The sequence below is a fragment of the Felis catus genome, chromosome C1 (assembly GCF_018350175.1).
Source record: "Felis catus isolate Fca126 chromosome C1, F.catus_Fca126_mat1.0, whole genome shotgun sequence".
Classification (NCBI taxonomy): Eukaryota; Metazoa; Chordata; class Mammalia; order Carnivora; family Felidae; genus Felis; species Felis catus.
In genome coordinates, this window is record NC_058375.1 from 53,002,215 (window position 1) to 53,029,641 (window position 27,427).

At 39.9% G+C, this 27,427-nt stretch overlaps 1 long non-coding RNA gene across 3 annotated transcripts in view; it reads left to right on the plus strand.

Moving 5' to 3' along the window:
- The window catches only part of LOC123379648, a 147,257-nt gene that overhangs the window by 59,609 nt on the left and 60,221 nt on the right, over nt 1-27,427 (plus strand). For all 3 annotated transcript variants that reach the window (XR_006584366.1, XR_006584365.1, XR_006584367.1), the window contains one exon: nt 24,753-24,842. This is a non-coding gene — a long non-coding RNA (uncharacterized LOC123379648). The remainder of the gene's footprint in view (nt 1-24,752; nt 24,843-27,427) is intronic.

Genomic DNA, 27,427 nt, shown 5'->3' on the forward strand with positions numbered 1-27,427 from the left:
CTCTGTCTCCCAGTCTTTCTCTGTCCCTCCTCTGCTCTCTCTTGCTCTCTCTCTCTCTCCTAAATATAAATCAACATTTTAGAAAAAGCTAAAACTTTTCATGGCATTGGATTTGCTTATGATTTCTTGCCTATGACACCAAAACAAAGGCAACAAAAGAAAAAAATTGATAAATTAGACTTCATCAAAATAAAAAACTATTGTGCATCAAAGAACACTACCAACACAGTGAAAAGAAAACTCACAAGAATGGGAGAAAATATTTGCAAATCATGTATCTGATGAGGGATTAATAACAAGAATATAAAAAGAACACCTACAATTTGACAATAGAAAAGCAAATAGCCTGATTAAAAAATGGGCAAAGGACTTGAATAGACATTTCTCCAAAGAAGACACACAAATAGCTAAAAAGCATATAAAAAAATGTTCAACATCACTAATAATTGGGGAAATGCAAATCAAAACCACAATGACATAGCACTTCATACCCATTAGAATGGCTGTTAACAACAACAGAAAATAAAAAGTGTTAGCATATGGAAACTGGAATACTTGTGTATTGCCGGTGGAAATGAAAAATGGTGCAGCCACCATGGAGAAACAGTATGACAGCTTCTTAAAAATTAAACATATAATTAATATACGACCCAGCAATTCCACTTCTGGGTATATACCAAAAGAATTGAGAGCAGGGACTCAGATTTTTTTACACCAATGTTCATAACAGCATTATTCACAATAACCAAATTAGGTGGAAGCGATAGATAGATAGATAGATAGATAGATAGATAGATAAACAAAATATTATACACACATACACACTGAATTTATTTAGTCCCAAAAAGGAAAAAAATTCTGACACATGCTACAATATGGATGAACCGTGAAGACATTATGCTAAGTGAAATAAACTAGTCACAAAATGGCAAATACTATATGATTCCATTTGTATGAAGTAACCAGGGTAGTCAAATTCATGGAGACAGAAAGTAGAATGGTGATTGACTGGGGGCAGGGGAAGATGGGGATGGGACATTATTGCTTAATGGGTACAGAGGTTCAGTTGAGGAGGATGAAAATATTTGGAGATGGATGGTGGTGATGGTTACACAACATTGTGAATGTACTTAATGCTACTGAATAGAACACTTAAAGGTGGTCTGAAAGGCAAATTTTATGTATATTTTATCATAATTTATGAAAAAGACGACTTTATAATCTGGAAGGAAAAATCTGCTCAAGCTCTGGCTATTCATGGACAAGAACAGATTCTGAGAATAATGCGAAATTTGAATTTTATCTTGGGACACAATTTACCCAGATATATCTGTCCCTGAGAATTATGTGAATCTTGCCCTTTAAAAAATACAACTGCACTTAATGAGTTTTATTTTGACTAGGTAGGATAGTGGATGACCAGATTGAGAACAGGTAGAGTCTGCCTGTCTTTCTTCCTTCCTTTCTTTCTTTCATTCTTTCATTCTTCTTTCTTTCTTCTTTCTTCCTTCCTTCTTTCCTTCCTTCTTTCCTTCCTTCCTTCCTTCCCCTCCCTCCTTCCTTTCTTTCTTTCTCTCTCTTAATACAGGGTTTACTAGAAAACACATAGAGAAATTCTGGAGAAAATCACTCCTTATAGGAGCAAAACTCTTCTTACTAAAATACTAGAAATACTAAAGCCAATAATAGCTGATGATTGTTAGAGAAGAATCTTACAAATAATAAAGAGTCCAAGTCTGCCTTTTTTTTGTAAATAAAAAATTGTTCATATAAAGAATAAGAAGAATAAAGCAGGAAATCCTGCCTTAAGGTATGGGAAGGGCAACGCACATTCACTAGCTTTGCCCACACACAAAGCAATTCATGGGCACACACTTTTCTCGTGGGAACAGGTAGCAGCCCACCTCCTGAGGGGCCTGGATTTTTGGCATTCATTAGCTGGTAATATCTCCAAGGATGAGCTTTCTGGCCCCAGCCTTGCCAGCTTAGACACGTGATGTGTCCCCACTCTGACACCAGGCCAAGCTCTCAGGAGCTGACTCACATTAATGCCATTCATAGGTTGGATGTATGGAAAAGAGAAGGCCAATTCATGAATTCACAGAGATTTATAAATGTCACAGGACCAGAAATAGTCATTTTAACCAGTACATTTTTCTCCCTGTTAAATCTGTGTAGGAAGCCAAATATTAATCAGAGAAGATTGCTTGGCGAACATGAAATCAGAAGTCAGATATTCAGTGTTCACTCACATCAGGCTACAGCAGTGTTTCTCAAGCCCCAAAGAGTTTGATTTACTTGCGCTGGTTTCACCCTGGCTGCGGGTGTAGCTTCAAAACTGCCCGGTTGATTTTAACGTACAATCTAAACTGTAAACCACTGGAGTAGTATATGCCAATGTACCCCAAAAGCTAAGGAATGGCTGCCAGATGTCTTCGGGTGAAGGTCTCCTCTCTGAATTGTGCTTGATACAGCCAACATCTGCCTCAGAGACTCTTGTTTTGTGGGTGACCATCGCCCACTTTTTCCTTCCAAGTGCTCATTTTATAGAACAAAGAGTTGAAGCGACTTGCCTAAGGCTATATAGAGGTAGAATCAGAGCAAAAATTAGTTTTTCTGAACTTCATTGTAGGACTTTCCCACTTCACCCTGGCTTTCTGAGGGCTCTCCAGGGACTGTATAGTATAGGGCCGCCTTGAAACAGCTTCTGGAGTACAGAGTTGACTTGTTCTTACAAGTCATGTCAGGCCCCCATAGTTTGCATGTCATCTGCTTTTAGTTTCTTGAAGTAGGAGTTTGGGTGGGGACAGACTTAATGAGGTCAAGTTGAGACATATTTGTAGTAATTGGAGTCTACACAGACTGGGTACCACTCCTCTGTGCTGCCTACCAGAGTGTGTGTTTAATTACCTCTTTCATACCAATACTTTTAATTGTCTAATTATATGTCCATCTCAGCCATAATCTTATTTATCTCAGCACCCCTAATTTCTGGCACGTGCCAGGCTTATAAATTAATAAGTTATGTTAAATCATCGTGCAGTGGATGTGAGATTCTAGAACTCAAAGAAAGGTCTGGACCAAAGATGTCAGTAGAGGCAGCCAGTGAATTACGCGATGGATGAGATGCTATTGGGGAAAGCTCCCATCTTCTAGCCTCATAAACCTGAATCTGCTCCAGTCTTGTCTTACACACCTAGAGAATACTCCTGCTTAATGGATCATTTTTTAGTGAAGGGAAATGGAGAAAATATCTTGTCCACATGAAGGCAATGTAATGTGCACTTGTTGTTTGGGCATGATACAGTTCTAAATCTATATGATGGGACAGTCCCAGAAAAAATCGAATTGAATATGTGAACATTCTATTAATAAAAGGTACAATAAACTTGTCACAAGAAATCTAAGTAACTTCAAATCAGTAACAGTTTTTTTAAAAATGACAAAAAAAAATGTCCCTTATTACTCTGTATCAAGGTAATAGAGTCAGAAAAGATTCAGTCCAACAATCCACACCTTCTGTTAGAGAGTAAGGATCAGTGGTGTTTCACTTTATAGCCCAGAAGCACTACAAATTTTTGAAGTATCTTCAAACCATCAAAGCAAGATTAAATTTTATTCTGAATAGTTGTTATGGGGCTTATCTACACATATTCCAGATTTTTGAAAGTTAGTAATTCATGGATGGCATGAATATTAACTCTCAGTTGAACTGAATGTGTACCTTTTCCCTACCATTTTTGATAGATGAATGTTTATTTTATTTCTATTTAGGTGTTAATCTTCTGAACCATTCTTCTCAGATACACATCATTGAAACCAAAAAATTTCCATGATCCATGTTACTATTAGTTTTATTCTTTTGACAATATACAGACATATGTTTTATCACTTTCTTTAATTTTAGTTTATCCATTGTCCTCATTTCAAATGAGATTCTCTAAATTGTTTTTTTAATTTAATATTTCATTCAATAATATTTTAAGGCCATTCGTTAAGTCAGAATTTTGTCCATAATGGCCTGGTGAGCTAAAAAGAAGATAAGCATTATTTTCCCCATTTTAGGACAAGGAAAACAGGGCTATGCTTTAGCAAAAGAATCCAACTTTTCCAGTTTCTGTAACTAATTAAAATGTTTTGGTTCAAACAGCAGCAGTAGACCAGATTACTAGGTCTTCATTACTCAAAGGGCAACATCAGTTTGAAGGATCAATCTTTTTCTGTTTTTTTTTTTTCCTCCATTCCCATTGGCAGAAAGGCAAAAATGTAAATCAGTGAGATTAAATTGAAACAGATCTCAATAGTAGCCATACAAGATTATAGAATCAAAGAAATCTAGAATTGGGAATAACTGGTGGAGCATTTAGCTTAGGGATAGCATATGCCATGAATGATGTAGCTTCCCCTTACTCTCCATCCATGGCAGACATCACTAATCAATTATTAAGCCTAAATGTGGCCCAACGAATGTTTTCTGCACAAGGCCCCTGGCAGCCATTACCAAGTAATTTGAGTTGCCAGTGAGGTCCTACCTAATCATTCTACATTATGAGGACATGGAGGCCCATAAAGGTGCTGGCCCAAGGTCACTCAGTGGCTGATAGACTAGCCCTATTCCGTATCATGTAAAAATCCATTTTCTTATGAGATATCCACAGAACCCAGCAAGGCCACACAAGAATCTGTATAGGATGAATCATTTCTATCTGAGAAGACAGACAAGTTCCTATGGCATCAAGGTACCCAACGGGACATTACTGTTCCTCCTATCCCAGGAAGAGGGTTGGAGATTAAAAGGAGGAAAACTAAATTTTTCCCCAGCCTTATAACTGTGGGATTATACAACTGCAGGATTCTTGAAACTGTCCCACCAGGTAGCAGGGAAAGAAGGAAGGTGTCCTGTTTCAAGCAATGGTCCACAAGAAGGGGCGCCCAACTCCATTCCTTGTCCAGGTTCCCTCAGCTAAGGTTTGGAATTTCTGCAGAAACACTTCACTTTCTAGAAAACATTTTCACTGTCTAGACTAGAGTTGGTAGTAATGAAATGATTTGTTGGGATGACACTTTGATCGGACTTGGGGAATTGGATAAGAAGTCACCAAGATGAGGGGGTTGGCTGGCTGTTAAGTTGTTTCTGAAAAAGAGATCCCAGGCTGCTGCACCAGCTCTGGAGATCCTGAAGTAGGTCTGATTGTGAAGGGAAGGTGCCAAGTGAGTTTGGCAGCAAATGAGCTGCAGCTGATTGAGTTTCTCCTGCCTCTCCCTTTGAACTCTGGGTGGGGGTTGTGGTCTCTGTAATTGAGAGCAAAAGTTGGTGTGCAACAAAGCATTCTCAGAGAGCCATGGGGACTTGAAATCAAGGTCTTGGGTGCTTTTAAAGGACTAGAAGGAAAGGCAGCAATGGGGCAAAGACCAATTTTGAATGTAATTCCTTTTTTATCCAGGCTTACTTGCCCCTAAAAAGTGCCACTAGACCTTTGTGGAAAGAAAGGGACTTAAAGGCAGCAGTCGGAGGCACTGAGAGAGAAGTAGAAGCAACTGGGGGAGAAAAATGGGAAAGACTCTGGATGGCAAGACCAAATTTTCCTTCCCAAAAGAGGGTGGGGTAGAAAAACGTACAGATCTAGCTGGGTCTAAGTATGGTTTGCTTTTTGAGTTAAGCATTTACCTTCCCTCGGAATTCAATGATTGGCAAATGTAATAACTGTGCGATTGAATGAAAGGAAGGGAGGTTCCTTAAGCCCATTTGGCAAAGAGCGGCTGTTTATAGGCCTGCGGGCTTTCCAAGCCAGTTGATACACAGCCTTTTTGGTCTGCCGACAGACTCCTATCTGAACCTCAGAAAAGGAACAATGCTTCCATAGACTTTGTCAGCCCTCTCCTGGGAGGCTCTTTTGGGGGTGTCTCTTTCACCCAGGTCGAAGGACCAGAAAACTAATTTCATATTCAACTGGGAGAAAAGCATCTGTGATTTTTGTTGTTGTGCTGGACACATAGCACTTTACATGGACTTTCTCATGTATGCCCTCCCCCGCCCCCATAGTCTCCCCATTCCCACTGAGAAGAGTGAGGCTTGGACAAGTCAGGTCTCCAGTCCAAGATTCCAGAGATAGCAAGAGTCAGAGCCAAGACAAGAAGACAGGTTGACCTGACCTCACATCAAACCCCTGAGCAAGAATGCTCACCCAGTAGGTCACAACCACTGAGCAGAACTGTTAGAAAGATCAATTCAGTTGGGAAAACCAGCACTTTGTAATAACATGAAATAAAATAGAAAATATAAAGGATGTCTTACATAAAGAGTAAGTATTGATTTGTGATACATTTATTTTAATTATACATATATATGTATACATGTATATGTGTTCTTGATATGATTTGTATATGGTGTTCTTGATACAAAATTAGTTTCTCATGGTGGATCATGGTCAAAAGAGTTTAAAGGCTACTGTACCAGGGAAGCTGGGTGGTTCAGTTGGTTGAGCATCCAGCTCTTGGTTTCTGCTCAGGTCATCATCTCATGGTTTGTGAGTTCGAGCCCCACATCAGGCTCTGTGCTGACAACGCAGAGTCTGCTTGGGATTTTCTGTCTCTCTGTCTCTCTCTCTGTGCTCCTCCCAACTTGCACCCTGTCTCTCTCTCAAAATAAAAAGTAAACTAAAAAAAAAAAAAAAAAAAAAGCCACTATACTAAACCACTCAGCAATTCTGCTTCCCTGTGTAGGTGGGAGAAAGCAGACTCTCTAATTGGACTTTAAAAAATTTGTGGAGAGAGAACAAAGGATGGACTCCTCAGAAAGCACTAAAAGTAGAGAACTCTGTTAGTCATTCCCTTTAGAGCTGGAGTCAACAAACTTTTTCTTGAAGGGCCAAAGAGTGAAAACTTGAGGCTAACTAGCCAGGTGGGCTCTATCATCACTACTTAATTCTACAAAAGCCGCCATAGACAATATGTAAATGAATAAGTGTGTCTGTATTGCAATAAAACTTTATTTACAAAAACAGAGAGCTGAACTGTGAGCCATAGTTTCCTGACCGACCCCTGGCTTTAGAGCCTTAGAAAAAGGAAGTACCTGAATTGGCATAGTCTAAGCCTGTAGCAATTGAATGGCCCCAAATTATGAGGCCCCAATTTCAAATGATCATTCCCAAATTAAGTGTTCAGATTTCTGTTTCTGAAGACATAATCATCATTCCTATGTTTTTAGGTGTATTAGTTATGCATTGCTGCATGAAAAATTTACCCCATAACTTTGTAGTTTTTTAATTTTTTTTAATGTTTATTTATTTTTGAGAGAGAGAGAGAGAGAGACAGGGCGTGAGCAGGGGAGGGACAGAAAGAGAGGGAGATACAGAATCTGAAGCAGGCTCCAGGCTCTGAGCTGTCAGCACAGAGCCCAACATGGGACTTGAACTCACAAACTGTGAGATCATGACCTGAGCCAAAGTCAGACGCTTAACCTACTGAGCCATCCAAGTGCCCAGTGTAGCTTAAGATGGCATCATTATTTATAGTTTCTGCAGATCAGCACTCCCTTAGCCAGGTACCAGGAATTGTGGGGAGCCATTTTAGAGACTGCCTACCAAATATAGACTAGGTGTTTTATTCATTTAACAAACATTTATGGAGCACCCACTGTAGATCAGGCACCACTGTAGGCAGTAAACAGAGCAGACAAAAATCCCTGCCCTCATTCTCGAGAAAGAAGATAGACAATAAACAAAGAATCAATATAGACTATCAGATGGTATTAGAGACTAAATACTTGTGTTCCCCCAAAATCATATGTTGAAGTTCTAATCACCAGTGTGGCTAAATTTGGAGATGGGGCCACTAAGGAAGTAATAAGGTTACATGACATCTTAAGTGTATGGCCCTGATCTGATAGGATTAGTGTCCTTAGAAGAAGAGACACCGGAGCACTTGCACTCTGTCCACCCCACCTGGCATTCATGTGCAAGCACTGAGGAAAGGCCCTGTGAGGACATAGTGACAACTGTCTACTAGCCAGGAAGAGAGATTCCTCAGAAACAGAATTTGTTGGCAACTTGATCACAAACTAATAGCCTCCAGAACTGTGAGAAAATAAGTTTCTGTTGTTTAAGCCGCCCCATCTGTGGTATTTTGTTATGCCAGGCTGAGAAGACTAACACAGATGGTGGTAAGTGCCATGGAGAGAAATAAAACAGCATCATGCTGAGAAAGAGTTTGGCATTTTAATATGGGTGGTCAGGGTAGGCCTCAGGAGGTGACATCTCAAGCTCATAGGAGACAAAGGAGTGAGCCAGGCAAATATGGAAAAGAGTTTCAGGCAAAGGGGACAGTTAGTCAGACCTTGAGACTGGGGAGCATGCTTTCCAAGGGACACATTTCATCGTGTTTGGTACAAAAATGTATGTGGAGGGTGGGGAGAAGAACATGAAGGCTTACCGTTGGTCACTGCAACAAGGTTTGCTTTCTCATATCCTGAATCCAAGGGGGGAGTCCCTGCAGGGTTTTGAACTGAGCAATGCCTTGACCTAACTGATGTTTGGATGTGTTCCTCTGGCTTCTGTGTGAAGAGAGATTAGTAGGACAGGCAAGACTGGATGTAGGGAGTCCAGTTAAGAGCTAATAGGTTTAGAGGGGGTTACAGGTAGAGGTAAGGAGATGGCCACTTCTTGCTTTCATTTTCAGAAGCAAAATATTTGTGTTTCAGTTTCTTCATCAGCAGACTTTAATCACAAGAGCTCTAGACTAAGAAGCCAGGAAACCAGGTCCTAGTCTGGATTTCACCAAGTTAGTGGGGAGGTAAGAGGCAAAGCAGTTAAACAGACTTAGTTCTCTCTACATCTAAAATGACAGTTTCATGGCCTGTCAGTAGAAGGTGGATTTAGGACAAATGAACAGTTAGATTACTGTTCATTTTAAGCTTGATCATTTCTTGTAAGAGAGGGAAAAAAAAAAAAAAAAAAAGGAAACTGCTGAGCTTGGCCTTCAGCAAAATTAAAAAGCAATTACAGGCAAATTGATAGCATTAAGAAACCCCTGTGTTGAATCTTTAGGCAGCCTAGAGCCTAAAAAGACTGAGAGATATGAACCACTGAATTTTCCCAATGCAAATGAACAGAACAGAATTGAACCCCAAATAAGACAAGATCCTATTGCTTAGGGAGTGAGTGGTTTTACAGACAGTCCAATCTCTCTAATCTCGCTCCATGCACTCACATGTCAAGTCGGATGTGCCGTGACAAGGCGTTGTCCCTCAAATAAAAGGATTAAAAGAGTATAATTCACCATCCATGCCACCCCCTGGAAATCCACTGGCAGAGGTTGGTAGGAGCCCCATCAGGCATCCAATAATATTCTTGTGAAACAGGTTGAGACTCAATGATGATTCTAGAGCCCTAGCAGGCACTCTGTCCAAGAGAAAAACACATTTATACCACCAAATATAATTTTTAGTAGCAAAACTACAATTTTTAACTGTTGATGGGCAGCACGGGGGGTGGCACTTACCGTTTCTGGACTGCCCATTGCCTACCAGGTACCCGCATATGTTACCTCACTTATCCCTCACAATGACCTTGAAAGACAGGCCATCCTGGTTTTTCAGAGGAGGAAGTGAGCCTGACTGGCCTAAGGACACACAGCTAGGAAGTACGGAGCTGGGATTTCTCCCGGCAGTGCTCCCCTGCTAACTTTTGTTAGAGGCGTTGGCTCTGATCATTACATCTTAATGTTCACTGAGCCTTGAATTGAACATCAGTCATGTATTTTCCATGTTCTAGCAGTTTTCATCCTGAAAGCTAATCTCATCAATATATTGGGGAATTTAAGAGCACCAAATAATTTCAGAAACTGTACCAGCCCGTAGAACTACAGGATAGGTTATAAGGCTGGAGGCAGTAGTGAGAGGGTTGTAGTGGCCTCTGCAATCCAACTAGTTTATATTTAAACCGTGACTCCACAACTTAGTATCCAGGTGACTTTGGGCAAGTTAACTCTCTGTCCTCCGTGTTTTCATGTACAAAGCAGAAACAAGAATTGCTCATTAAGTTCTGCGTGTTTTAAATATGAAAATTCACATAAATCACTTAGAACCATGCTTAGCACACGGTAAATGCTCAGTGAATGTTATGTAGTATTGTAGCTTACCTAGAGAGAAACTTCTTTGAGATTGCCGATGCTATTTTCTTGTCCCAGGCTACAAGTTTTTGTGCATTTGTTTCTTTTTAGTAACATGTCTCAGAGACTGACTGATAGAACTCTCTTCCCCCAAAGTTATAGCTAGTCTTGGATCCTCATGGTCCAGTAACCACTGAACTGGGAGTATACCGGCTTATCAACTCAAATCCTGGCACAGAAAAGTAGGTTTGTATCTGTCCCATGATTTTCCCAGAACTCTGGCATTAAAGCCACCGTGGCTGAAATCGCATGTACTCTTTAAGTATGCTCCATGATGTTGATGTTCTAAGTGGCCTTCCTGAAATGTGCTCTTTCAAAGACTTTTCCAGTCACAGAACTAAGTAAAATGGTCAAGGTGGGGAGTGTTGCCAACTGAGGGAATGCATGAATTGCCAAAATGTAGTGGTTGCTGCATAGCTTCTGATCAGTCTTTGCCCTGCAAGACCCAATGTTTCAAGAAAAGCAGGATATCCAGATTTTGGATTTCTTACTGTCTTTTTTTTTTTTTTTTTGGTGGTGGTAAAAATCTCATGCTTTTCAAATGTTGACAACTAATTTGACGGGGGAGCCACAGGCAACTAATGAAATATCAGTAACTGATTAAATGTTGGCAGCTAATCAGATGGGGTCCATAGGCCAACAATGCTTTATCTGTGGTCTAGCCTAGCTCCCTGGTTTGAGCATTTTAGATTATTAGTAAAAGAATAAAAGTTAAAGGAATGGAAATAGCCTCAGGGGGGAAAAATCTTTTAGGAATGTTTTGTGATCTGGGGCCAAGAGCCTATTATCCAGGCATATAGGTTTAGACGGGCCCCAAAAAACTGCCTACAGGAAAAGGTTTTCTTGCAAATCAATTCACTAGTGTGAAACCACTTGAAACCACATGGTAGGGGATAACTTGAAGCTCCTAAGAGAGCTGGCCCCCCATATTTCCCAGCTTAACTGTGAAAGCAGAAAGGATTTTGGAGGAGCTGACCTAGGCGGCCTCTGGAGCATTGCCACCATTTAAAATTAGGACCTCAGGGGCACCTGGGTAGCTCAGTCAGTTGAGCAACTGACTTCAGCTCATGATCTCATAGTTCGTGAGTTTGAGCCCCACATCGGGCTCGCCACTGTCAGCCTGTCAGCACAGAGCCCACATCAGAGCCTCTGCCCCCCCATGCCCCTCCCCTGTTCATACTCTCAAAAAAAAAAAACAACCCATAAAATTAGAACCTCAGAAGTATTTCATAGCCCATGTGGAACTTTGTTGACTTGCATTTGTAAAAAAGGAGCAAATATTGCTCTTTGTATCTATATTAGAATAGGCTAGGTTACCTGCAGTAACAAATGAGTGGGTGGGTAACTCTGAAGTATGTTCTAAGCTGTCACCCAGAGTTCTCCAAAGGTAGTGAGCACCAGCTGCCCACAGCAGTCACTGGCTTCTGAACGTACCCCGTGTTAGAGTCCTTCCTTTTTCTGTCTCACTTTCCCATGCCTCTATCAGCACTTCCTCAGATTACTTCTCACACAAACCACTTGCACGCAAATCTTTATGGGAAACCCAAAGGAAGACAGCCAGCTTCCACTTCCCTCCACCTCAGCATCTTATGTCTGCCATATTATGCATGGAAATCTAGAAGTGTGGCTATACTGCAATGAGACAGTTTGTGTAAGAATATTTGGGGGAATATAACTCAGCTTATGGGACCATTCTATTTATATTGTAACTGACTCACACAGGTCAATCCATCCTTAAGGTTGTTACATTAATGACCCCCAATGAATCGAGCCTCAAGTATCCATGCCCTTGTATAAACTCAGCTTGACCATGAGAATGGCTTTGACAATGAGACATCAGCAAGCAGAAGATTGAGAAAACATTGGGACTTGCTCCCTTGGAATCCCACCTCCACCATAGGAAGAAACCTAATCTCATCTCCTTGAAGAAGATCATATGGAGCGTAGCACCTAGCAGTCCTAGCTGACTTACCAAAAAGGGAGGATGGACCTTGGTTTAAACTTCGCTGTCATTCCTAGACCACCTAGAAAGACGCTGGATAGATGTTCAATAAATACTTGCAGACAGACTGGTTGATTGGATTTAGAAGAAAATCTCCTTTAAATCCTTGGGTAATCAAGAACTACTCCTTAAAGGGGAGATGAAGAAAAAAGACAAGTTGTTGAGGATAGACGTGTGTCAGGTCATGTGGCCCTCAACACTCGTCAGTATCAAGTGAACTTTGCATTCTCTATTCTAAAGCAGCAGATTGCTAAAAGCCATGTCTGATGTTACTTGGTTAGTTAATCAGATAACTTATTTCATAATTACTACATCTAAGTTTAACCATTAACAGATGAATGAGTATTCTGACAGGAGAAATCTCACAATGGGGGAGAATGAGAGCATTTGATGAAGAGAATGCTCATGATAAATGAGTAATAATAAATTGATAGATATCTAATTGATAGATGTCATAGTAATAAATTGAACCTCATTCATTGAACAAATACTCCAGCGCCTACTACGCATCAGCCACTTTTGTCCCAGAAAGGGCAGCAATCATCTAGGTCGCCCACACCACACCACCACTGCCCAGGTAACAGATGAGAAAACCAAGGCTGAGAGAAATGTGGCCTATCTAGAGCATGACACCCAGGACTAGAACTCCATTCTCTTCCTTCCTGGGTTTGTATGTCATCTCAAAATCCCTAAACAGCACACCAGTTTTGTTTTTAGCTGTGTGATCTTGATTCAGTCATTCACCCTCTTAAATCTCATCTGTACGGTGTTGAGAATGCGCCAGATGAAGTCTAATGCCCTTGCCAGGGTCAATCTCTATATAACCCTATTTATCTCCTGAAGTAAAGTTACTATAAATGTTCTTAGAAGTTTGAGCTTTTAGACAGGAACCATAGATGCCAGCCCTAGAGGAATAGCCTTTATATGTGTGTAGTCCCAATTTAACCCACAGTAATAGAAAGGGATTTTCCCATAGGCTGGGTTAGATGGTCCGGAGGTGGAGAAAGAGGCTTTTAGCATGAAGTCCTCTTGTTGAGAAAATCTCTTGTGATGATATGCATTGAAAAACAGCCTATTCTGAATATAGGAAGAGGAGGGAAGGAAACTGTTTATTATTATTATTATTATTATTATTATTATTACTATTATTACCACCATTATGGTAAATAATATGTAACATAAAATTTACCATCTTAACCATTTTTAAGAACTACACTTTACTAGGGCAACTGGGTGGCTCAGTCAGTTAAGCATCTGACTTAGGCTCAGGTCATGATCTCGTGATTCATGAGTTTGAGCCACACATCGGGCTCTGTGCTGACAACTCAGAGCCTGGAGCCTGCTTCAGATTCTGTGTCCCCCTCTCTCTGCCCCACCCTTGCTTGTGCTCTGTCTCTCTCTGTCTTTCAAAAATGAATAAGCATTAAAAAAATTTTTTTAAAGAACTACACTTTACTGAACTACAGTTCAGTAGTGTTAAGTATATTCACTTATATTAAGTATATTCACTGTGTGAATTAAGTATAACACAGTAGTGTTAAGTATATTCACTGTGAAACAGATCTCCAGAATTTTGCAAATATGGAACTATAGTCATTAAACAACAGCTCCCCTTTTCTCCCTTCCACCCCTTACTCATAACTACCATTCTACTTCCCGTTTCTATGAATGAGATACCTCATATAATACTGTAGAATCATATAATATTTGTCTTTTGTGACTGGTTTCTTTCAATTAGCATTATATATTAAAGGTTTCTCCATGTTGTAGCAAATGCCAGGATTTCCTTTTTTTAAGGATGAACAATATTTTATTATATGTATATACCATATTTTCTTTATCCATTGATAGACATTTAAGTTGCTTCTGCTTCTTGGCTGTTATGAATAGTGCTGCTCTTAACATGTGTGTGCAAATAGTCTTCAAGACTCTCCTTTCAATTACTTAGGGAATATACTAAAAGTGGGATTGCTGAGGGGTGCCTGGTCAGCTAAGCGTTTGACTCTTGGTTTGGGCTCAGAACATGATCTCACATTCATGGGTTTGAGCCCCACATTGGGGTCTGCACTGACAGCATGGAACCTGCCTGGGATTCTCTGTCTCCTTCTGTCTCTGCCCTTCCCTTGCTCTCATGTGGTCTCTCTCAAAATAAATAAATAAATATTTACCAAAAAAAAAAAAAAAGTGGGATTGTTGGAGCATATGGTAGTTTAATTTTTTAACTTTTTGAGGACCTGCTATACTGTTTTCCATTTTATAGTTCTACCAATAGTGCACAAGGGTTGCAGTTTCTCACCAACAGTTATTATTTTCTATTCTTCTTTTTCCTTTTTTTACATAGTAGCTGTCCTGATGACTGTGAGGTGATATCTGAATGTGGTTTTGATTTACACTTCTCTGCTTATTAGTGATGTTGAGTATCTTTTCATATGCTTATTGGCCATTTGTGTATCGTCACTGGAGAAATGTCTATTCAATTTCTTTGTGCGTTTGTACATCAGGGTTATTTGATTTTTTTTGTTGTTGAGTTATAGGAGCTCTTTATATATTGTGGATATTAACCCTTTATCAGATATATGATTTGTAAATATTTCATTCTGTAGATTGCCTTTTTACTCTGTTGATTGTTTCCTTTGATACACAAAAGTTTTTAAGTTTGATGTAGTCTCATTCATCTATTTTTGTCTTTGTTGCCTGTGCTTTTGGTATAATGTTCAAGAAATCATTGCCAAGTCCAATGTCAGTAAGCTTTCTCCCTGTATTTTCTTTTAGAAGTTTTATAGTTTGGAATCTTTAATCCATCTTGAGTAAATTTTTGTATGTAGTGTGGAATAGGGTCCAATTTCTTTCTTTGTTTTTTGTTTGTTTGTTTGTTTGTTTTTTAACGTGTAGATATCCAGTTACCCCAGCACCATTTGTTGAAGAGACTGTTCTGCCCCCATTAAGTAGTCTTGGTATCCTGGTCAAAGATCATTTGACCACATATGTAAAGATTTATTTGGGGGCTTTCTATTCTATTCCATTGGTCTGTATGTCTCTTTATGCCAGTGCCACATTTTTTTATTACAGTAACTTTATAATATATTTTAAAAACAGGAAGTGTGAGTCTTCCAGCTTTGTCCTTTCTCTTCTTTTTTTAAAAAATGTTTATGTGTTTTTGAGAGAGAGGGAGAGAGAGAGAGAGAGTGTGTGTGTGTGTGAGCAGGGGAGGGACAGAGAGAGAGTCACCAAATCTGAAGCAGGCTCCAGGCTCTGAGCTGTCAGCACAGAGCCTGATGTAGGGCTCAAACTCACAAACTGTTAGATCATGACCTGAGATGAAGTCAGACACTTAACCAGCTGAGCCACCCAGGTGCCCCAGCTTTGTCCTTTTTCAAAATTGTTTTGGTTAATCAAGGTCCCTTGAGATTCCATATGAAAGTCACTGTTTTTTAAATCAGGGCAAAATCTATGGTACTCCCTATATAAGCACTATGAGTTGCAGTCCTATAACCACATTCACTCCTCAGGTAACATGCTCTTTCTTCCCTTCCCCATCACAGCACACATCACACTCTCTTGGACTTGTCTGCTTGCTTGACTATAAGTTCCTTTCTTTGTCTTGGGCTTTAGCGCAGTGCATGGTTCATAGCAGGGATGTAATAGGAACTTTGAATAAGTGCAAGTTAAAATGAATGAACGAGAGACTTCAACACCCAAAACTCACTGGCATGGATGTTGATCTTTAATTCAAATCGCAGAGAAGGACATCTTGGCTTATACCAACCAGAAGCAGGACTTGTACAACACAGAAGAACCATTGGACCAGTAGCCTCTCCCACTACAGTGTGGAGCTGGGAGACATACAAAAGGAATAGCAGAAAATCTTCAAGGACACAGAACATTTCCCATCCAGAACCCTGTTAGGTGGAGACCTCCTTCCATCCCCAGAGGCTTATATTCTGCTGATCCTGCTGGACTCTTTTAAAATTGATACTTCTTCTAGTCCTCTCACCTGCCTCCCAGAACAATGGAATCACAGACTGTGCCTGTCTTAGATTGAGTTCCCTAAGGGCAGAGTCTAAGGCAGAAATTCTTGTGCACATAATTTAGTCAGGGACTTGTCTAGATGAAACTAGTAATGGAGTAAGGGAAATGGGAAAGTTCTGGGAAGAAGCTGAGCAAAGATGTGGGTTCAGCCAATGTCTTGCCTCAGCCTGATTCCACAGGAAGCTCTGAAGTATGAATGGCACCAAGAGCCGCCCTACCTTGAGGCAAGGGGATCAGCCTTCGGTACCTTGTGGTAGTCATTGGCTATGGAAAGCACAAGTGAACATGGATAATCTTGCAGGTATTCCCAGATGGGAATGAGTGATTCTCAGGAACATGGAGGAAAAGCCAAAAAAGGAGGTTGGAGAAAAGCACCAGTAGCATCAACTACACTTCCTTTCTTGCTGATTTTACTCCCTCTACTCCAGAAGAGTGTTTTTCTTTTATTCTGTCAGGCAGTTCTAAGTTCTCTTCCAAACAAAGGGCCAAGAAACTCAAGGGAACATTCATCAATTTTCCTACTGCTGCTCCTTAATGCCCGTCCTGCCCCCCCAATATGGCTTCTGTGTTTTAAGGGACTATTGGCCTGAAATTTCTCTAACCCTGGAAATTCCCCCAAGTGGAGGTGCTAACTTGGGACCCAGGAAATCCTTGATCTTTTCATCTGATCAGCTGTCCCTGTCCATTCATCTTAACGGAACATTCTGAGTTTCGAGGTCAATATTCTAAGGGGAACAATAGTCTTTCTCTTAGCCTTGGATGACTCTATCCCCTTCATTGCCTGACCTCTGGGCAAACCTTTATATACAGTAGCCCAGCTGTGTTGTTTGTATGGTTGCAAAAGTGGGAGATGTGTACCCACAATCTCTGCAGAGTGATGGGCTGTTTGCCTGCCTCCATACCTCCATGTCTCTCTAGCTAATATATAAAGATATATGTGGTAAGATAACCTAAAACCCTGCCCCTCCCTCAATGGTTGAAAGAGAAACCTGGTGCTATGAGAGAAGCTTTTTGAACTTAGTGCTCTTCATACTAAAGTGATTTGAAGAAACTTTGTAATGAGATCCAGAGCATGGTGGATGTGCATATATCCACTCCATACTTAAGCCCAGAGACTGGGTTCTGTTACAAAATTTGGAGCTCCCAGAAAAGTCTAAAGTAACCATCTTATGGAAGATAGCACAGTTTTGTCACAACCAACATATAAAAATAGAGGCAGAGACCAAGAGAAGGGTCAACAAGGTGATGCATCCTAATAAATTCATGTCCTTCCAGAGACAAAGGGAAAGAGATTCAACTAATCACAGAACTTTGGTAATAACATTCAAGGCACAGTTAAGAGGTACATCCCAAATATGACCGATAGGAAGAAGGGCAAAATAATGGGACTTTCACCAGGCTGGAACTGGTTTTCTCCCAAAATACCTAGAACCAACACAATGGGCAACCACAAATATTCCTTTACTTTCTGAAGATGACATCACAACATGAGAAATTAATGTGGCTAATATTAAAGATGTTGACCATATTTCTTGTGAAGTAATAACCCTGGCCATTATCATGCTAAAATGATACGCTTCTCCCTCCCTTTCCCTATCCTGGGTTCTGTGACAGATCTTCCTCATGTTCACTGACAGTGAATAGCACCATGATAAAATTTCTTATTTCTAGTCCCTAGATTTCTTCTCTGACCATGAAGGCAATTAAAGGGGCAGGTAGGAGAAAGCTAAGTTCTTTCCAATACATGTGTGTAGAGGGAGAAGAAAAATCTCATAGTAGCCTGGTGGGTTGAGTGGGACGGGGTGGGGCACAAAGCTAGCCTACTTCTCTCCCAAGACTTTGTGTAATTCCACTTATTACAGGCCCTTATAATCTCTCTAAAGGTCCAAACTCCTTACCTACATTTCTCAGTTTGGCTCGGCGCTGGCTATTTACCTGTCATCTTTCAGCCCATACCTGCTTTTCTCTATTCTGCTCTATAATTCTGAACCCCAGGGTCTGCATACTACTTGTCCCAGGATTCCTTGATGTCTGGCTTCCTGTTAATTCTGCCAGTAGGGGTCACTGGCAGGACATAGAAAGTAAGAAGTTAGAAAAGCCATTCTTCCTCCCTCTGTGCTTCTAGCACCTTCTCTTGGAAGTGGCTGCATCCCTCTGGCAATCCCCACCTTCTCTGTTAGGAACCATATCAACCATGAGACCTCTCCGCCATGGTTCCAGCAAAGCCACGTAGCCCTTCTCTGTACATCAAGGCTCTGGTAACATCATCTTCATCCCTCTGTCCCCAGCTCTAGCATTACTTACAGCTGCTGCTTCATATAGTTACTTAAACTGTGAGTTACTAACCACCCCCTTTGTGCTGGTGCTTTCACTCTCTCTTTCTCTCACTCTGTCTTCCGCCAGTGTTTTCTCAACTTGGACTCTTATTAATACAGACCCCAACATATCTTTCTAGTCTTATCTCCTGCTTACCACTAAAACCACATAGTACCTCCCACCTTGACTCGTATAACTCCATAACTCGTATGCTCCAGTCATACTCCATTTGCTCCTTTTTCTCTAAGGGCATACGGCTATCTCTTGAAAAAGACCATCAGATACAACTTTGATCAAGCAAAACTAAGTTTATTAGAGTTCCTATAGGAAAAGAGAACACTACCTTGCTGGAATTTTAGTAACATCTCAGAGGGCAAGTTAGGGAAGAAGCAATTTAGGCCTTGAGGGCTTGAACAAGGTGATCTTAAGAAAGAGCTTGTAAGACAAGGAACTTGTTAGGATTGGACAGATTTTCTAACCCAAAAACTTTGGATACTAAGCCATAGTGAGATGGGAGCCTTAAAGTGACTTTGTTAAGTTGATTCAGTATCATCTTCCAGAAATGAGTAGTTTCTAGAACTAAGTTATTTTGCTTGATCTTTGTATTGTTTAGCAGAGGGGCAGGGCAGTGTACATGGTTCATATTTTGTTTCCCAGAGGGAAATTACATTAATTTCAGTTCTTACCTGACCACTTTTCTACCTCTTTGTTTATTTACAGCATTTCTTGCCCTTAGAACATATTTTATCTTTCACTGCATGTTTATTCATTCATTCAATGCCCATTAGTTGAGCATTTATTATATGGCAGATACTATCCTAGGCACTGGGGGACACAGCATTGAAAAAAAAAGATGAGGTCCCTAATGGAGCTTATACCTTATTAGAAGAGAGAGATAATAAATAATATAATTTTAGGCAGTAATACGTTCTATGAAGAAAAATAATTTAAACAAAGAGAATGTGGCTATGACTAGGAGTAGGGGACTTTTTTAGATAATGTGTTAAAACTCTATCCATTCTTTAACACCAATTAAATAAATTACCTCTTCAATAAGTCATTGTCAACCATTACATATATTGAGATGATATTATGATATTGACTCTTTTTTTTCATCTTAGTAATTCCTTTTTATTATACCAAACTTCCACTATTAAAACTCTACCTTTTGACTAAGTTTATTGTCCCAGTAAGAACAAAGAGTCAAAATCTTGGCTTTGAGTTCCAAAATATCAATGGTAAAACCTGGAGGATTCATATAAAGTAGTTTATGCCATAAATCAAGAGATGGGAAGATTGTATGATTGTATGATCTGTGCTGTGAACATAGCATCACAGACAGAATATAAAAATACTTTCTGAGCTAGGGATGTGGGGATGGACTGAGAGACAGGAAAACATGGGAGGAAGTAAACTTAAAGGTGAGCGAGAGCTCTGGTCCCTCACCCTTTTTGGGATCAGTCCTGCAGGTGACCATGTCATCTACCACAAGTAAGTGTAAAGAGATCTCAGAGCAGAGAGCCTGTCCCTCACCTCCTCCCTAAGGAGGCTTCAAGCTTCTCAGAGAAGGATCTAGGAAAGCAGCAAAAGCTGAGAAATGGACTTGGGAATTCTCAGAGATTCCTGGATACTCCTGAGTGGTACAGGCTTGTAGCCAAATGTTTCCATGCTCCAAAGGCAGAGAGGGCTACAGGAGGAAAGAGGCCTCATGGACACCAGATGCAAACCCAATCAATAAATAATATGTGGTTTATGCAAGTTATAGGAACATGGCAAGGCCTCATATATCAACAACAGATGCAGTAGAGAGGACAACATTTAAAGACTAGACAAGAAACCTAGACTTCAGGGGAGTCATAGGACCCAGAGATGTCATAAGACCCCAGGTGCCCCTCCCCCAATCCAGTGTATAATAGTTTGCTAAGACTACCGAAACAAAATATCACAAACTGGATGGCTTAAACACCAAAAATGTATTGTTTCACAGTTACAGAAGCTAGAGATGTTGACAGCCATTGGTTCCTTTTGAGACTTGTGAAGGAGAATTTGTCTTTCCCCTAGCTTCTGGTGATTTGTTGGCAATCTTTGGCATTCCTTGGCTTGGAATAATGTCACCCTGGATTTTTGCCTTCATCTTCAAATGGTGTTCTCTCTGTGTGTATGTCTGTCTCCAAATTTTCCTTTTTCATAAGGACACCAGTCTTTTTGGTTGAGGGACCACCCTAATGACTTCATTTTAACTTGATTATCTCTATATAGAACCTAACTCCAAATAACATCATATATTGAGGTAGTGAATAGTAGGACTTCAACATATGAAGTTTGGGGGGTAGGGACACAATTCAAGCCATAACACTATGTATATAAAACCCTTGGGAGAATGGAAGTAGAAGAAATTCAAATTTGACTGAAGAGGACCAAGACACTGAGTTGTCCTGTTTGTCAAACAGGCTGTAACATGGTCCCCATAGTCCTTACATCCTGGCAATGCCTTTGCAATGTCTGCCTCTTGAGTGTGGGCAGGATCTGTCACTTGCTTCTAACCAATAGAATATGGCAAAGGTAATGGGATATCACTCCTGTGGTTATGTTATTTATAGAAGACTCCATCTCACTGGTAGACTCACTCTTTGTCTCTTGCTGGCTTTGAAGAAGTAAGGTACCATGTTGTAAAAAAGCTTATGGAGAGGGTTACAAGCAAGAAACTTCTATAAACTGAAAATGACAGCTGGCAAGAAGCTGGGGTTCTTAGTCTTACAAGCACAAGGAAATGAATTCTGACAACAACTGGAGTAAGCTAGAAAGTAGATTCATCACCAACTGAGGCTCCAAATGAAAACCAAGCCCTGGCCAACACCCTGAATGCAGCCTGGCTAAAGGCTCAGCTAAACTGCACCCAGATTCCTGACCCACAGAGACTGGGCAATAATTTAAAGGTGTGGTGTTTCGATAAACTTAAAATTTAAAAAAAAGGGGGGGCACCTGGGTGGCTCAGTCAGTTAAGCATCCAACTCTTGATCTCAGCTCAAGTTGTAATGTCACAGTTTGTGGATTCAAGCCCCACGTTGGGCTCTGCACTGACAGTGTGGAGCCTGCTTGGGATTCTCTCTCCCTCTCTCTCTGCCCCTACCCCACTTGTGCTCTCTCGCTCTCTCTCAAAATAAATAAATAAACTTAAAAATTTTTTAAAGCTGCTAAATTTGTCATGATATTTTACATTGCAGTGGAAAACACCTCAAGTTATTAAGAGTTTTATCATTAGGTGAAGAAATTTGTCGGTCAGGTGGTGGGTGAGGAAATACTTATTTTCAGTCATAGAATAATAAAGAGAATTACATTTTGTACCTGTCAATACTTAATGAAAATCATACTTATTCTATCCTACATCAAATTAATCTCTTTCTTTTGTTTCTACTGCTTTACCCCACCCTCCAGTTTTAATATAGTCTCTGGCATTTGATAGTTCATCGTTCCCAGGTTTATTTCCTCAAGGAAAATACCCAAGTTCTGTGACCTGGTAGTTGGTAATTTTGTTCTTATGGGAATTTTAATCATGAGTGCTTTGAAGACAGTGTGAGACCAAAATGGCTTATTGGTGAGTCAGCCTAGCAAACTGGTGCCTCCCCAGTTTTTCTATAGGACTTGCTTAGGGGCTGTAGTCTATTTGGGGAGCTTGCCTGGCCAACATTACATTAACTTTAATCAAGAAAAATACCAACACTTTCTAAAGATGCATTTGTTTAGTCTTCATATGAGAATCAGAGAATATCACTTGTCCATACTAAAGAATCCCATCATTATTATTGTTATTAATTGGGTGTCTTAGAAGGGGGCTTTCAGAAAGGAGGAGAGAGAATTTATTCGTTGCCACTGTTACAGCTAGCAGACCACCCAGAATCAGAGCTCAGTGTGGCTTTGTTGTTCTCTTTTCATTATCAAGGATGTAGTAACTCTAGTGATATAACAAAAATGCTCTTTGTGAGAAAAAAGCAGACTGATAGTGCTGATGATGGCAATAAAGCGAAACTAACGTCTAAGAAAGTGAAGGTATTTGGATTTTGAGGATTAGCAACCGTTTTAGGATATGTTCCCTGTGAAGGTCAAGAATCTACTCTAAAATGTGCAGATTGTAAAAAATTTGGAAAGGAAAACACTAAAAGGGAGAGGCATACCATAAGCCTATTATCCCCAAATAACAAAATTAACATTTTGGAATATGTATTTCCAGACCTTCTTCTATGTGTTTTAAATATAATTGAGATGATAGTATCCTACCTTTTATCTCTAATATATCAAAAAAAGCAAGTTCCCATACCAATCAATCACTTTGAACAAATGTGTTTTAGCAAGTGCTTTCTATTCCTTTACATGAAAGTAACATAATTTGTAACATAACTAACTTAATAATCTCCTGATTGGTCACTATTTTCCCACTTTCATTACTATTATAAATAATACTATAATGAACATTTTATAAATAAATTTTAACTAAAATGTCACATTCTTAGGGATATATGTGTGTATATATATATATACATATATACACATATATATACATATATATATACATCTGTGTAGATGTTTGTATACGTGTGTATACATGTATGTGTGTGTGTGTGTGTATAAAACTAGAAGTGAAACTACTGAATCAAAAGATTATGAAATTTTAAACTGTTAATTCGTATTACAAAATGCTTTCCAGAAAGATTGGTCTCGTTTGTTCTAGCTGTATAGGACAACACCCATCTCACCGTAGTGCTACTAGCATTATTATCATTTTTAATAATTTGATCATAACGGTGATATGAGAGAAAGATCTACTTCATTTTGATCCCAATCTGCTTTGCAAAGTGTTAAGAACTATTTGTTGAATAAAGTTGCCCTTTACCACCGATTTCCTTCATCTCCTTCTCTGTTAAATAACTATATATGCTAGAGTCTTTTTCTGGACTCTCTTTCTGCTCCATTCATCTAATTTTTGAGCATGTACTACAAATACTGATTTGTATGTTTTGGTATCTGGTGGAGCAAGTCTATGTCATTAGTTTTTTTGGTATACTTGTAAGCTAATTTTACCTTTTTAGAACAATTTTGGTCTCCACCTCTGCTATAGCACCAACTATATTTTACCTTAAATTATAGCTACATAACATCTCCCTGAAGAAACAGAAAGTCGTTGGAGTTGGAAATTTTTAAATCTTCTTTTTTTTTTTTAACGTTCCCCTTTCTGTACCACACTTACTTATTCACAGAATATAGTGAAGGGGTCTCAACTGCGAGCAAGTGGTTTCTGTTGGAACCAACTCTGGAACTGGTCATATTCTCCTCCTCCTTTCTGAATATCCAGAACCTGGAAGCAGCTACTCTGTCTCCCCTGTTTCTCTTTTTCCTCAATCACCGTCCTGTCACATCCAGCAATTCCTTAAGCAGACAACATAAAGAATTGGCAATTACTATCGAGGGTAATTGGTTCGGCACATCGCCCTGTACACATCCTTCCTACCCACTGGCACTATTGCAAGATGAACTAATAGATCATTATCATTATACAGGATGAATGAAGATATAGCTAGATATTAATGAATTTTATTCGGTAATTGCCCACATAACAGACAAAATTATCATTTAAAAGAACTATAGTTACTAATTAGGCTTATTACTCCTTCAAGGGTGAAGGTTCCAGTGAGGAGAGGTTATTACATATTGCCCTAAACTAAAACTAACTCCAACTATCATGTATGACTTTTGGTGTCTCTAAAAATAGTATAGAAGTTAACTAGGGATATTTTAAAACCAAATAAGTGGCTTTCTATTTATTTAAGAAATTCATTTGGTCAAAACAGTAACTCCTAAATCAAGCTGTGCTTTGGAAACTCGTGAAGATTGAAAATGCAGCTTCCTTTATACCATAGAAAGCTGGACACTGTAAGGCCAGGGCTGGAACCAGGAATTTAGGGTTTTCTCTTTATTTTTTATTTTTTAATTCCTTAAGTGATTTTAATACATTAGCCTTTTGGTACCACTAGCCTAAAATACATTGTTAGCAGGGCTGAGACCGTTGTAATACATACACTCATTTTCACCAAGACAAATGCTACACAATTCTATGCAAGACCGTTATGTGTTGCAAGGGACCCAAAGGAGTTGATTCACAAGTATCTTGACACTCTCGTGGAAGTGATGAGAAAAATATACAAGGAGCTCTATTTAGGGATATTTTGCTTTCCAATCTTCACAGATTGAACTTTTAACTCTTGGATCAGAAAGGCATGCCCAGGACTGGTGTTCATGTGAGCAGAGGAGGACAGTATGAACTGAAAGACACCAAGTAAGTACGTTCCCTTCTTATTCCCTCCCATCAGCCAGCACTTTGGCAAATGAGCTTTCCTACTGCCAATATAACTGCCTAAAATCCTATACTTAAAAATTAATTCCTTTGAGTCACTCCCTAATCATTTCATTCATTCTACATGGTAACTGAGCATCCATAATTACGAGATAGGATGGTAATCTCTGGCAACTGGGAGATGAGAGAGACTCGGTCTCTGTCCTTAGGGAGTTCAAGTCCGTGTGGAATGCAGTCCTATTCTTCTATAATACAGTATGATATGTACTTAGAGAAGAGGCTTTGGAGCCCAGAAGAGGTTAAATCAAGAAACAAAAATCTATCAGCCTGCTGTTAAAGTCTTCAAAATGCTGGTCATGTTGTAAGGAAGTCAGCGGGATTGTCACTGCACACAAAACAATGCAATTTGCTTGATGCTGTTGTCACTGAAGTTAGAGGGTCCAAGGGTAAGTGGGCCGGAATCCCAACTGTTGGCTCTTTTTTGCTCCCTTTCTCCACAACTGCCTGGCTAGCACCACCAGGCCAAAGTCCTCTGACTAGGCAAGTGGCCAGGGGCTGCTGGGGTGGCCAGTGGTGTTTTTATGAAGGCACTCAGCTGCATGGACTTGAAGAATGGGGTAGGAGCAAGTGCAGCTGCAGCAGGAAGAGGTCTGTGAGGAGACTGATGGGACAAGGGACAAGGGGTTGATGAACCCAGTGCCAAATTATAGCAGGTCACCAGGGTGCTGGCGTGACCAGAAAGGTGGAATCACCAAGTCTTCACAGACCCCACTGAACAGTACAAAGCATGCCATCTGGTGACAGCCTGTCCCGAATTATTCTGGATCCTTGTCTATTTGCCGTTTTCTAGGTTTCTGGCCTCCAAAAGGTATGCGAAAACTAAACTCTAATTGAATCCACTGACTCCGGTACATCCATCATGCTGCTGTAATACAATACTAGCATAGCCGTCCCACACCATACTGGTTTTCTTGGGCATCCTTATCTGCATAAACATTCCGAACTGCCTTTTTATCTGACCCAGATGGTCTATAATAATTTCCTATGATTAGTCCTATGTTCCTTTTATCTTTTATTTCCATCCAAATATATCTTGTCCCACTGCCAACTTATTTATTATGTGACATTCTTTCTCCCTTCAGACACACTATCCTCCTTGACCCATGTTGGCATAATTCCCCTAGCCTGTTGTGTCTATCTCTTATATAAACTTTCCATCTCCAAATGATTCGGAATCTGTTTCTGGTTTTAGCCTCCCCTTGGTAATCCTTGTTACATAATGTGTCTATTATATCTCTTGGTATTTGTTTTCTTTCCGTTCACTTCTTACCATGCATATGAAAGTCATTTGTAAGGAGAGCTGTTTAGAATTTGCTTTTATTTTTCCTTTGGTTTCTTTTCGGGTTCTGCCTCCACCCTTTGAGTTCTTTTAATCTCTGACCCACCTCCCTTTCTCAAGCCCCCTTGATTTGCCCATAACATGCTAGTTTATACCTTTCTCCCAGATGCATGCAATTTTTACCACTGTGGCTTTTGTAGTGCTGTGGTTTTGCAGAAAGAGTTGGCTGTCTTTCCTGTAACTTTCTAGTCTCCACCATTCATTTGTCTAGTGGGAACTCTGCTCAAAATCGGTTTTGTCCATATCATTAGCATGTGCCTAGAGCCTGAAGGAAATCTGATAGAGACTTTTCAAAAAATGTAATAAACTCATTTTATGTTTTCATGAGACTTTAGCTGTCTGTAATAAGTCCAGAACAACCAGTTGAAAATGAAAACATTTTAACTCACTGCCTGTTTGGTCTATAGGGAGTTGAAGAATTTTCATTATTTTTTTCACTAAATTCTTAATGACATTTCCCCACTTTCTCACCTAAATGTCCTTTATGTCGTTGCTTTATGTGTGCAGGCATATGTAATTTACATCGCCTGCACACGCCCTTCGCATTTGTGGATAAGCTGTCAGATAGGACGTTACAAATATGTCTGTACTTCCTATACCAACAGTGATAAGGGGTCATGGGAAAAGGAGGGAGATAAAGCAGTGAGCATGAGTGGAAGTCTAGTGGCAACTCATACAATGTGAATTTCCTCATGGAGGCATTATGTCTTTAGTCATCTTTGTTAAACTGGGCCTCAGTTTACTCATCTGAAAATAGGGATAATATTAACAATACCTACACTAATGGGACTCCCGTGAGGATCACTGAAATACTGTCTAGGAAGAAATATTTTATTAATGGTGATCAAAATAACAACAAGATGTGACTATGGAAAATCATCTGGGTATCATTCAGTAGATTTTTGTGCCAGAGAACTAGTAAGTAATTCAATAACCTTAAAAAGAAAGTAATTTTTCCTATGGGAGTAATTTAGTGCCTCGGAGAATCCAGATGAGCATAATTAACACATCGTTGTTTAAAGTACCTGAGGGCAAAGTTAGCCGTGTTGAGATCCCATCCTGACAATAATGTGGTTTCAAGTTCAAAGGGTACAGAAACCAGGAGAGGGATCTCTGATTTGAACATTCCACTGTTTAGACCCAGGGCACAAACTTAAGTCAACACAAT